Source organism: Taeniopygia guttata, chromosome 10, assembly GCF_048771995.1.
Source record: "Taeniopygia guttata chromosome 10, bTaeGut7.mat, whole genome shotgun sequence".
Lineage (NCBI taxonomy): Eukaryota > Metazoa > Chordata > Aves > Passeriformes > Estrildidae > Taeniopygia > Taeniopygia guttata.
This window is the reverse complement of record NC_133035.1, coordinates 12,051,662-12,065,328: the sequence shown is the minus strand read 5'-3', so window position 1 is coordinate 12,065,328 and position 13,667 is coordinate 12,051,662. Positions and strand designations below refer to the sequence as shown.

The following is a 13,667-nucleotide window of genomic DNA, read 5'->3' as shown; positions in this document are numbered from 1 at the left end:
ATATTTGTACTTTCACATAGATATAAAATGTACTGGACCTAATTGTAACACTCTAGCAACTAACACTGGCTTTACTTATGGATGATATTAGCTATTGAAAAATTAATAGCATTATAACTTTCCAGGAAAATGGCAGGCTCTCTGGAGGAGCATAGCATAATGGCAGCTCAATTTATTTTGAAATGTTTGGTTAGGGCTGATTCTTGGAAATAGCTCAGCTGTAAACCCATACAAATGCAATCCACCAGTGCAGGATTGAGGAATGAAATCCTTTACCACACCTAGAAATGCAAAGCTTGATTTGAAACAGCTGTTTCTAAAGGTTCTATCATCTGCTCAGGAGGGTAAAATAACAAATAAAAACAGACCCTGCTCTTTGAAATTATGAAAGGTACCCTTATTCCACTAGGTGGTTGTTTTTAGAAGTTTTGCTTGGTTTGTTGTTCTGGTTCTAATACACCTTACAAGTCACACCTATCCAGCAGGATTTCTGGAGGGGATCTATCTGCCTGCAATATCTCTTTTTTATTGTTAAGCTCCTACTTGGTTTAATAAATTTCTCTCAGCTTCCAAAAGTCATGGTGCCATTTTAGGACATCACTGTGCTAAGGAGAGAGCAAAGTGTACCAGGTAGCTTGGCTAAAATCATTTGCTACTGTGTGATGCATCTGTTACAGATTTTCTCCTGGACTGAGATAAGGTTGGAGCTGATTCATCTACAGATGAATACCAGAAAGTTTAAATTGGAAGAGGGGATTATAAAGAAAAAAAAAAAAAATCTTAGGCCTTTAAATGATGAACTGAAAATGAAATACGCCTCTCCAAGTGACTTTCAGGGTTTACAGCTCTCAGGATATCTTCCAAATAATCACCTTTCAGTGTCCAATGTTTACCACAGGAAATTGCCCTGGCCAAAGACCTGTATTCCAGCTCCAGGAGTGTGCCTTGCACTGCTGGCAGCATCTGAGAGGGCACCTGGGCTGCTGCTGCTGCACTCACCAGAGAAAGCCTCTCACTTATGCACAAGTCAGGGAGCCTGGGTGCAAAAGTCCCACTTGAACAGACATCAGGAAGAGCCATGGTCTGGGAGGAAAACCATATAAACCAAAAAGCCTGGCTGTCTGTTATAGGACAGAAATCTCCCTGCTGAGATATTTGCACACTCAGGGAAATCTGTCTCCCAGCTTGTTCATGGCTCATGCTCCCACATCCCACACCTGAAATGGCCCCAGCTGACAGGAGAGCCCTGGGCTCCTGCAGGGGTGAACCTCACTGTATTTGCCAAGAGAAGGAATGGCATCCTGCTGGGGATGGAGTATGTCAGCAGGACATAAAGCAGGTTTCAAAATTAGCCTCTGAGCATCTTGTTTTACCAACATCATCACTGTCTCAATGCATATGTTTTATCTGGCAGAAGATACAAAGACTCAGCTATTCCTCAAGGTATTTTCAGAAGCATTTGTCTTTAGCTTTTGCTTTTCCCTTAAGTCTTCAGCTCTAAAGGCTGAGGGAATTGTTTAGGGTGACTCACACCCAGGCTTTGCTAAAAGCATGAAACCCTATGCTCTTACAGACACTCTTTATTTGAAACAGACTTTTCCTAGTAAGTTACTAGAAAAAAAAAAATGGAATTGCAGAAAATGGAAAGCCTATGCTCACTGCATCCCTGCATTCCATAATCATGGATTTTAGTCCAAAAGACCCTTCATTCAGAGCTCTGTACCTACCTCACAAGACCACTAAGCTGCATCACCTCCAAGAGATGATGCAATTCTGTGCATATTGCACAGCTCTGTGTGTACTGCCACTACTGGGATCACATTTCACTTTAAATACATGTATATTTTCTAAGAAAGATAGGTAAAGTGTTTAAAATTTTGGCCTGATTCTCCTGAAGATTAGTCATAATAAAGTAAGGAATGTATTTCTTTTAATACTGCGATCAAGATTGAATGAGTCACTGTCCTATAGGTGCCTGGGAGGCAGCAGCCAGAGGGAATAGCTGTTTTTACAGTAAACCATAAAAATGCATTAAGTTACAGAAGTAACTATTAGCTAAACTGTTGAATCATACATCTATACATCTCACGCTGAAGCATTCACAATGCCATGATCCCCTGAGAATTAAGCTAGAGCTCAGATGTAAAATCACAAAACCCAACAATCTAGGCACTATGGAAATAAGTTGAAAATTGAGGTGCAATCCTGCAACTTACACAGCATTTAATAGTTATCAGAATGAAAATTATTTCATGTAACTGACACGGAATCAGCCTCTCAGCAGCAGGTATGTTAGTTTATGAATCAGCAACAAAGCACCAAGGAGAGGTATAATATTTAGCATTTCATCTGAAAAATAGCATACTGAACAACGAATTTCATAATCTTTTGCTGTTATATTCATCGCCAACTCACCAAAGTGGATTCCTTACACTTCTTCATTTCTTTCTGTTGTAGACCGCTCTGCAAAATTTTTGTCACTTCTGCAGTAACATGGCTCCATCACAGAGGTAAAGCAAGCCTTTGGTAAGGACTTCATCAGTGGATGCAGATCAGAAGAAAAATATTTATTAAAAAAACACACACTCTCAGCTTCTACTTTGAATTTTGCCTTTTGTCATAACACACAGAGTCACAAGAGCAAAACTAGCACAGTCCAGCACAATATCTGACATTATTTTATTGTGCTTCCTAGCAGCTTGCAGAAATCCTTTATAACATATTTATCATCTGCTCTTGAATCATTGAGTGATACCAGTCTCAGCTACTTTTTCTGGTAAGATTTCAAGGCCTCATGAGCAAGAAGCTATCTCAAAGACCACTGAGAAATTCAACTAAAGACAACTTCACTAGAAAGAACAGCAGATTTCCCTATTTATTAAAACAGCTAAATGACACAATATATGCTTTAACTGACATTTTGAAGATAATCTGTACCTGTGAGTTTGCTCTGGGAGACTCAAGCCTTGGGTTGCATGCTGGCTGCTGGACTCTGACAATGAGACTCAGCTGTGCAGGTATCATTGTTTCTGCAACTTTTAAAGGAACTGAAAATTCATTTTGATATTGTGCTGAAATTCATCTACAACACTGGCCTCTGGCTAATCATTGACAAGGAAGCTGCAATGACAGAAATTCTCTGAGACAAAGAAAACCCTGGGACTGAAATTTACTGTAAATAAATTTAAGCTAAATTCCCAGCCCTGGAATGTTGTTGTTTTAAAAGTCATCAATTGCTTCTTAAACTCTCTTAAATTAATATAAAATCATGACTAAAGTTTAAAAAAATTCACTCAAAAGAACCCCCCATGATAAAAGTAGCTTCTTGCTTTAGATAAGATTTCTGCTGAGTAAAGAAAAATGTCTTGAGCAAACAAGAGATGGGACATGATTCAAATTACAGCTGTATACATAGGTAATTAAAAAAAATTATGTGTCCTAGAAGAATTACTTGCACTCCAATGAATTGAAATCCAAATTATAAAGTTCAATTTTATTATGAATCCTTCATCTTTGCTACTGCCATGTCTGCCTAAGTATACACTGTACTCCTAAGGGATTACTTTTAAAACACAAGAGATTTCACCCAAGCTACTTTTCCGTCAAGAAATCCTTCTAAAAAAACTTCTACCTTTGTATCTCACAAGAATAAACAAGTCAGAAGGTTCTTCTCTTAACAAAATTATTAATTATGACTTTCAAGGATTAAAGCCTAATATATATCCCAGAAATTGAATAATTCTATTTTGATGGCAGTTAAGCAGGTATTAAGTGCTGTTTCTCAGAGGCATTGGTGTCTTTTTCATAACAGGACAGAAAATGAACACTTACAACTGTACAGGTCACAATCTTGCTCTCAACCACCTCGTTCTTAGCAGAGCATTTCCCATTTTCCTGCTATTAGATCATAACAGCCCTAATCTACCAGAAGTGTAAGTGATATTCACCCCAGCCTGATGATATCCCCCTGAGCCTCTCCTGAAGTTCAGGACTGTTCTGTGGGGCTGTGGCACCTCTGCCAGGCCACCCCCCCTTCCCAGGCAGGAGGGAGGCTCTAGAGCAAGGGACATCGTGCCAGCAGCAGCCTGTGCCCAGGAACATCTGCTCACAGCTGGCAGCACCACCAGGGAAACCATTCTGCCAGAGGGGGAATTGCACTCCTCGGGAGAAAAGGCTTTTCCTTGAGTAATTTGTGTGGAGGGCTGGTTGACCTTGGAAGATCACACAGTAATAGGAGAACTAATATATGAAATTGCACAAGGGAAGACACAAGGCAGCAAGCAACTGATTAGGAAGAGGACTTGGGGACTGTATCAAGTTCCAGTGCTTTTCTTAACCTGGATTCAATTTTATTAGAGACACTACTTCTTTTTCTTTTCCTTTTTAAAAGATTGATCCCTGTATTTCAGTGACTATTCAATGACAATTCGTGCTATTCATCCATTTATTCTCAGTGGTGCTGTGCCTTAGCACCTCTGCCAGACTTCTTCACACACAGATCTCCCATGCAGGGCTGTCACACAAGGGAGAGGCATCTGGGGCAGCAATTCACAGGTTAAGGAGGGATCACCAGACTGCTGCTACTGACAAGAAATGCACCTTCTATTCAGTCCCACCAAGGGATTTCAGAAAGTCTCTCTGCTTCTTCCAGCTACATCAAATCACACCAAATCACCCCTTACCTTTCCCAAAGGGCTTTGCTTCTCTCAGATACTCACAGCCACAGCGTTACTTCCTTTAGACAAGAAAAATTTCAGCCAGCAAAACTGTCTCATTGAACAGGAGCAGACCCAGAAGTAGATTGAATGCAATTATTCTTGACAGCTTGAAACTTTACCCTCTCCTTTCTCATTGACAGGTTGCACTGTAAGAAAGACAATAGACTCCTTCAGCATCTGTGTAAAATCACTTTACTCATTTAAGCATTTATGAATGAAATCATTTAGGAAATGATACTTTGCCTCTGGGAAAGTAGGCTAGCAAACTTGAATAAATGTAATTACTTGCTTGTTAGTTATTCCTCGAGATGGATAAAGGTTTTTGAAAAATCTTGACATGGTGTGGGAGAACAATTAGATCTACCCTTCATCTCTTCTGTAACTTCCTACACAAATCTTCTATTGCATTAATTCCAGAAAAACTAGGGTTTTTCTTCTAAGATTTCTTTTCTATTAAAATTTCCTACCCATGTGACTATGGCAGCAAGAGTAATCTGACCAAAGCTGGCCCAGGCTCAGTGGTAATTGCAATAGCCAGTGTTACCAAGACCTGCACACTTTTACAAGAGCATTAAGCAACCACCAGCACCAAGTACCCAGAGCAGAGCTCGACCTTTCTGAATCAGCTCATTCAAACTACTGACATAGAACAGCAAAGGTTTCATTTTGACTTCTCCAAAGAGTAGAACACAAGGTGCAATTATTAGTTACAAGAATACAAAACCTTAGCTGGAAAGCTCTTAAATTGTCCTTTTTATATAAAAACAATTTTAACTAGGTAAGCAGTGTATAAACATTCCTCTTATCTGCTACTGGGGTTGTTAGAATTATTTTTTTGCTTGAAACAGTTAAGCTCTATAGATAGATGAATTAAAATCTACATTATGAAAAATAACCTCAAGCAACTTGTTTTCTGCTCAAATTAGCATTTGCCTTTGAAAATTGTCTTTTCAACTTTTGCTTCAAACAAAAGACATAAAACAAAACAAAAATCCTAACAGGATTTTTAAATAACTTGCTATTTTTTGTTTAGCTGTTATGAAATCCAGAAAAATCCTCTTTATATTGAGCTACTCCATAACAGTTCACTGAAAACACTTCTGGAAAAAATTCTGGTTTTACTCAAAAATTGTGCACTAAAGCATTTGGAATTGAGTAAATCCTAGCTTAATGCAAAAAGCACTGGAGCAGACATTTAAATTTCCTTACAGGATCCCAATAAGTAAATTGTAAAAATAAAGTAAATCTCATGTGTGTTTGCAATATTGTAGCTTCGGGCCCCTGACCACCCAAATGTGTCTGCAAACTAGAATGACCACACAGTAAGCAACAGTACAGAAAAGACCAAAAAAGCCAAGTCTAATCTCCCAGACGTGAACTATTTCCAGCCTCCAGTTCACACTGTTAAAAATTACATTTGTATTTACAACCCAAGTTTTTTCTTAATGTGCTTGTTTGAAACGCACACAACTGGATTTGAGAGAGCACAATGCAGAAGAAAGCATAAATGAAGCAGAGAAAGCTGCATGTGTACTCTGTAAGCCTAGCATTGCTTGCAGGAAATCAAATGAATACATTTAATATCAATCTCACTGCAGCACATCATCTTCTCCCTGTGAGACACAGAGGAGCACACGGAGCCCACAGCACAGTATGGCCTGCCACTGGCCACACTGGGGCCACTCAGGTCACTTTCTTTCCTTGTACTCTTCACAAAAGGAAGATAAAACTGGAAGGTAAACCAGGAAACTGCTTTTGAACAAACAAATTTGTTGGATTTAATGCCCCTTGTTACATTTAAACAACTTGGTCAACAGACATTCTACCCACAAAAATGTTTTGCAAAATCAAAGAGAAGGAATTAATGACGTGACACTGGCATCACCACATCTGTTGACAAACTTAAAGCAACAGGGAATACTTTTTAATTTCTCCTGTTCATTCCTTGCCAGGTTTAAAATTTTTCTTGCATTTGAAAAGAAAAAAAAGAAAAGAAAATGAAACACACACCACCTTTTAAAAGCAATCTGCCAGTCTTTAACAAAAGGTAACACTCTTCTTCGTGTGTATAATTTTATAAATGATTACATGTGCAAGAAATTCTTATGGCTGGTTATGTTTAAGTTTCTTGGCCCAAAAATAACATTGTATTTTTAATAAGAAAAAATAAACTTCTATAGATACAAAAGGACCAAATCCCAGACCCAGCTTTAAAAAGCCCACAGAGCAAACAGGAAGGTGTGATATAGCAACCAAGAACCACTAGTAACAAAAATTTTCAGGTGGTGCAAAGCCATAGGACCTACTACCTCACTCTGCTCAGGAGCCTTTTCCCCTCCAGCACAAACAAATTCAGAACAATAGAAAACCATAAAAGGAACAGCTTTTCACCTTCAGCTCTACCTATGAAGTGCTCAAAGATCAAATGATCAAGGATTTTACTCACTGTGCAAGTTTAATATTTCCCACCACACACTGGATAGCTGTACAGTATTCTGGAACACTGATTTAATTGGCTCTAATTCAGTGTTGTTTGACAACCCAGACTAGCCTGCTTATGACATATACTACTGTTTTAATAAGTGAAAAGTCCCAGAATTGTTGAGAAAACACACTAAATAAGGAGATGGCTCCCTTAGAAGTGCAGAATTCAGCTGGTGGCTTTTAAAAGCATCTAGTTTGTAACTGCTGACTGCATTTTTTCACTGAAAGTGATTGCTTCAAAGATGGACAACAAAAACAGGAACTTCTGTTATCTGATTCACATAATTACTTTTAATGTCTGCAGTTACCACAGATCTGGTGATTGTTGACCAAGCTCTGAGAGAAGGTAAACACAAAAAAATGCTTTGATTTATTACCTGCACCTAGGATTTCCTTCTTGTGTACTGGAAAACCATGACAATATTGCTATCTTGCTTCTTGTTTAGCATAAATCCACTTATGTTATAAGCAGCAAGCTATTGTTTTTAAATTGAGTGATGGTATAAACACTGCAATGAAATACATCAGAGAAAATTTGAGAAAAAATGTGGGTTGGTTACATATTAGAGAAATGCTTTATTTCCAGGCATAGGACTTCCAAGATTATGTTTTAGAAGTGCTATTACTGTAACTTGATGGAGTTCAAAATGCCTATTGCCCAACTGGCATCTCAAAAGGTTTACACTTACTCTGTCTTAGAACAAACCAAACTTAGGAGTATTTGGCCTCCTGCAGATGCCCTGAAATTATCTAAATCCTTTATTTGGCCTAGAAACACAATAATACATACAAGACAATTTTCAGAAAGTGCTCTTTTGACTTTTTAGGATCTAAAATTTATTCTTAATCCTGTTACATCTTCCATGCTGGAAGCAGACCAGCCCTCTGGCTACAACAACAATTATTCCTCTTCACCAAACACCATCAGCATGCCTAGTGCTTAAAGACACCATGGCAATAACTCACCATATAGAAAAACAAATGTATTCAAGGTCCAGCCATAAAATATTGCTTGAAAGACAGACTGGCACAGCCTAATCAGGTGTTTGCCCTGTTTAGGAGCCTGGTGGACAGAGTTTCCTGGGAGGCAGACCCAAAGGGAAAAGGATTCCAGAAGAAATGGATGTTCTTCAAGAAGGAAGTCTTGAAAGGTGCAGTAGCAGGACATCCCCATGTGCTGGATGAGGAGCCAGCAGGAAAGACTTAACCAGGGGGCTAAACAGAGCTTTGCATGGAACTCCAGCAAGAAAGGAATCTATGACCTTTGGAAGAACAATAAGGCAATTTAGGAAGATTAAAATGAGGTAGTAATGTTATGCAAAGGAAAAATTAGACTGGCCAAAGCCCAAATAGAACTTACTCTAGATAACAGCATAAATTATAATAAAAACTATTTCTATAAATACATTATCAATAAAAGGAAGGGTAAGGAGCAGGTCCATCCTTTATTGGATGGGGAGAGAACTGACAGAGGAACAGGCTGAGGTATTTAATGCCTTCTTTACCTCAGTCTTTTTGAGTAAGACAAGTTGTTCTGCAGGTACCCAGTCTCCTGAATTGGAAGACATATTGGAAGAAGATGGGGAGCTGTAAGAAGCCCCCACAATCCTGGGGGAAATATTCAGTGACCTTCTACACCATTTAGACACACACAAGTCTATGGGGCCCAGTAGGAACTACCCAAGGGGACTGAGAGAGTTAACAGATGGACTTGATTTTAAAGGGCTTATCCAACCTAAATGATTATATGATTCTAGGGTTGATGCCACAACATTACTCATTCTTCACTAAATACTACAATACAGGCTACAAAGCACAAAGAGTCTTCTTGTTTCTGCCTCTTTTTTTTTTTTTTTTTTTGTTTGTTTCTATTTTTCATCTTAAACAAACTTGTCTTTCTTCTAAATCTTCAAGCAATGCAATAAGTTTTTCCTCCTTTGGCTTAACTTTAGAGTGGATTTGTCAGCCAAAAAAACACCACCAGCTGTGGGTATTGATTTCTTCAAAACTCTTCCTGGTCTGACCAAGCTCCAGGACATAGGGGAGGGAAAGAAAAGAAGTCACTCTCACATTAAGCTGTGGCATTGCATGTTCAGCACACACCACTAATTTTGCCAAACTGCTGAACATCCTTCAAAGACTGCAAAGGTCTGCTACTCCCCTTCCCAAGGTGCCAGGGAGTTCATACGAGTCAGCAGCTGCACAACCTCATTCATGCTGGATTCTGCCCTCTTTTGGAATAAAAATTGCCTTTAACATTTTAATCAAATATGTATCTTCCCCAAAGTTAGCTCCTGGAGGGAAAAAGTGTTTCTCCACACCTCTCAGTCGGTGTTGACCTCAGCTGAACCTTTCATGACTCACTGCTGCCCAGAGAATGCAACCAGAGAAAACACAAGTGATTTACTATTCCTGTGCCTCAAGCCCTGCCCTCAGTAGGGCACCACTTTAGAGAGTGGAGGTTGTATTTCTGACCCTGCTAAGCAAAGGGTGGCTCAGCAGTTGTGATGGTTTTTAAGTTATATTTTACACCCAGAGTTACAAACAACTGGTACAAGAGCAGCAGCTATGATGCACCACCAAGTCAGCAAAGTTCTCCGCTCAGAGCCAGTCCATCAACAAGCTCTAGCTGTCAAACACTGGGAGAGGAAAAGACAGAACTGCTGGTAAGTTCTTTCCAAAACAAGCCTTGTACCAAACTGTCCCTGGTGGTCCAACATGTTCCAAGCCTGCCAACCATCAATGCTCCACCAGTCCTGTAAACCATACTCTGGAAAACTAAATAATAAAGTAATCAAATTGGAAGCTTTTATTTCATAGCTTCAGCAAGGTCTCTAATGTTCAACTTTAATGGTAACCACAACTTCAACTTTCCTTAGGAACACAGCTCATTAGAATGAATAATAAAGCCTAGTTTATACTGTTTTGCTCTAGTACATATTTCTCCTGGCTTCCAAGATTCTTACAGCTCTGATCCTATTAACACACACACACGTGTGAGTGCACTTAGAATTAAATACAGACAGGGATCATGACTCAAACTGGGTATGGAATACACATCCAAAGTTTATTGATGGGTGTTGTCCATCGTGACATGAGTTATGGACTCATGCTCTCCAAAACTTCCCCTGGCACCAGCTGGGCATGCAATGTTGAACTTGAATTATTTACAGTTCTCAGAAGCTTCCTGCTCCCCAGTCCTATAACCAACATGAACACAGCCACTAACAGCCACTACAAATAGCATTTCTCAACCAAAAAAAAAAAAAAAAAAAAAAAAAAAAAAAAAAAAAAGCCTAATTTCCAGTTTGGGCTCCAAAATCTCTAGGGAGTTTCTCTCACAGGACATAATTCTCAGGGAGTTATTTCTGTTCCATTTATGGCCTGTTAATATTATGAGAGAGTAAAAAAAAAAAAAAAAAGAAAACAAATCTCTAGCATACCTGAAAACAGACCCATTATACTGAAGAATTTTAACATTCACCCAGGGAAGCAGAACCCAAACAAAACAAGAGGCTAAAAGGCTAAAAGCAAAGACCCAAGAGTCTGAATGTACTGCAAGGTCAAAGCTATTTCCTTTGTGCCCAATTTGTGGCAATCCACTGCAGCCATAAAATTGACATAAATCAGACATATGCGGAGAGCATTGAAAAATGTCAACATTATGAAAAAAATACCCAGCAGTAACTTCTGAGCTTGAAAGACAGTCATTTAAAACATCTTACACAAGATGTAGTGTTCACCAAATAAGGAGACCCCCCTGCAGTTAAGGAGATTTGCTGGGTTACCGCATTAACCAAATGTTTTAAGTAGTGCCCTTATGCCATTAAACTGAAAGTGGTGTCAGTGTTCCCATCTATGCTTTAATTTCCACATTCTATAACCACTATTAAAACAAAATACTACAAATTAGATCTAGCCTAACAAGTTTTGTCTGTTGCTGGTTTGGGTTTCTTTAAAATGGTCTTTTATGCTGCTCTGGCTGCATATATTCCAGGATCGTGTAAAATAATTTATTTCAACTGAGTTTTTATTTAGCTTTTAATATTCAGAGATATTTGAATTTTAATTTGAACGTTTATAGTCATCTCCCTTTTTTCTACTGAAAAAGGGTAAGTTGCCATTAGCATGCAATGCCATATGATTGTAGCCTTTTAATATGTCACACAGTCTGATCCTTGCCAAGAGCAAGCTCTTGTAATAATTTTTAAGCCTTAGAATCCAGGACAAAAGCTATCAGGCATCTCCCATCCCTGTAATTGCTCAGCACCTTTGAGAATCAGGCCACTTTCACTGAGATGTCTAAATATAGTTTTAGATACTTAACTTTAGGAACTCAGATTTTTGAAAAAAATGAGGTCAAAATGATTAAAGTAAATCTCATCACCTTTGACATTCATAATTAAATGAATATTCAAATGAAAGTATTTGCTTAAGACTGTGTGTTCTTTCTGGTAATACTCAGTTCTGAGTAGTATTTTTTTCCTAATTTGCAATGTTTTACGGCTTCGCTACCCAGACAGCTTGCTCTCAGTGTCTGAAGTACAGTGGTACATTCCAGCAGGTTTGCAAGCACAGAAGCACCATTCTGCCTCCTTTCTGATACAAATGACAACATTCCGAGTGCTTGGAGCAGCTCAGCAGGAGCTGCAGAGGAAATATTCCAGCAGGTGCACCAATTTGCTGAAACACCAGGCAAATTTCCCCTTCCTTACCACAACAGGAAATGACAGGAACTGGAAACATCAGCCAGGAAAAGTTGGAGATTGGGCAACTCCTCTCTTCTCTGGGAAGAAGAGATCCCTTTTCCCACTGCGCATTTTCCTCTGCAGGAGTCAGAGCACTGCTTGTACCAAGGTGTGAGAGCTCTGCTCAGCTGATGGGTGGTACCTTATCCCTCCCACACTCCTGAGAAGTTCAGAACTGCGCCTTCCTTTCTTTTTCTTTCCTCGTGTTGAGTTCTAGCTCAAACTTCCAACAGCTAATGTAACAGAATCATGTTTAAACTAAGATTAAATGTGTCTTGCTCAACAATGTCCTCCTGCCCAAGAGGAGAAATATTTCACCTACAGATCAATAGTGGGGCAGCAAAAGAGCACTCGTTCAGGATTATGGAACCACCTACAAATCATAAGAAAAGCACAGTCACCGACTGTTGTTTTTTTTTAATCTCACAACAATTCTCTGCAGTTACTTCCACTATTAGGATCAATTCAGCCAAGATCATTCTGTGTGCACATGCTGAAAAAGGGCAATGTAATGCCCAGAGAGTCATCTATAAAAATGCAATCCCTTAATATACAGCAGATAAAGGAGAAATTGCATTTCCCCCTCCGCTTGCGGTTAGTCTGGATGCCTCAATCCAATTTTCCTAACTGACATTACATTACTCTGCAGTTACATGTTTGCACTTTAATATTTATCTCCTAAATCTTGAGCCATGCACTTCAGTCATGTCTGCGGAATATGTGATGTAATCTCACTAGATGTGTGTAATTAGAAAGATATAATCAAAACCATAACCCAAAGGAGATTTTTCTTTCTTTTCCAGAATTAAAATTCATAGGCAATGTTGAAAAGAGTTTGTAATTTAATCCCTGAATGCAGCAGATCACCAAAGGATACAGTGCATAAAATGAAAGGGATTTCTTTGCTGAGAAAAAAAAAGAAAAAGTGGTTCACATGACTGTTCAGTATCTACAACATGCAGAGAATGCCTATATGTGTTCTGCTTCTACAGAAAGAGATTGCAGTTCCCCCTGTACATCCACAGAACCTGGAGGAACATATTTACCTATGACTGTTACTCAAGAACAAAGTACTTAAGCTCACTTGAATCTCCAGGTCAACGCAGCACCACAAACTAGGGGTGAAAACTTCTTTCTCATTGTCATAACAAGATTAAAATATCATTAAAACATGCAGCAATCTCAGTAAATGATAATTGCTACAACTAATAGACAGGAGATTAAATGAAGGGGAAAGAAGTTTGTTCTGGGTATTGGGAATGAATTCCTGATGGCAAGACCTGCAGTGCACAACCCCAACAGCCCTGAAGGCTCCAGGGACAGCTCGCTGGGAGCTGGGCTAATCTGCACACGCAGCCACAGCACCTCATCAGAGAGGATTTTATAGGGCTTTATTTATTTACGCTGTTCAACATACACAGGGCTTCTTGAAAATACACAGGGATGGAAAACACAGCCCAAGAGCTTCAAAGGAAAGCTTTATCAGTGGAATGGCTGGCACTGCTTCTCTGAAACCAACTTCTGAATGTCCAACTTTATCTACAATGAGCCCACCCGCTGCACAGACCGTGCTGGAGGGAGGACGCTGAAAGATTGGTCCAGCCCCCACTTCCAAGGATGCTCGCACAAATAGCAGGCATCATACAGAGGCAAAAGATGGATTTGAGCAAAGTTTAGACCCTCTTTAAAACTCTTGTATGAAATTTCTTTTAATGAG

The 13,667-nt window shown here is 39.2% G+C and overlaps 1 long non-coding RNA gene across 6 annotated transcripts in view; it reads right to left on the bottom strand.

Annotated features, from left to right (window-relative positions):
• Positions 1 to 13,667, bottom strand: part of LOC115496651 (uncharacterized) — a 152,784-nt gene that overhangs the window by 69,099 nt on the left and 70,018 nt on the right. For 5 of the 6 annotated variants that reach the window (XR_012057526.1, XR_012057527.1, XR_012057528.1 and 2 more), the window contains one exon: positions 2,416 to 4,864. This is a non-coding gene — a long non-coding RNA (uncharacterized lncRNA). The remainder of the gene's footprint in view (positions 1 to 2,415; positions 4,865 to 13,667) is intronic. The other variant, XR_012057529.1, reaches the window with a different exon arrangement.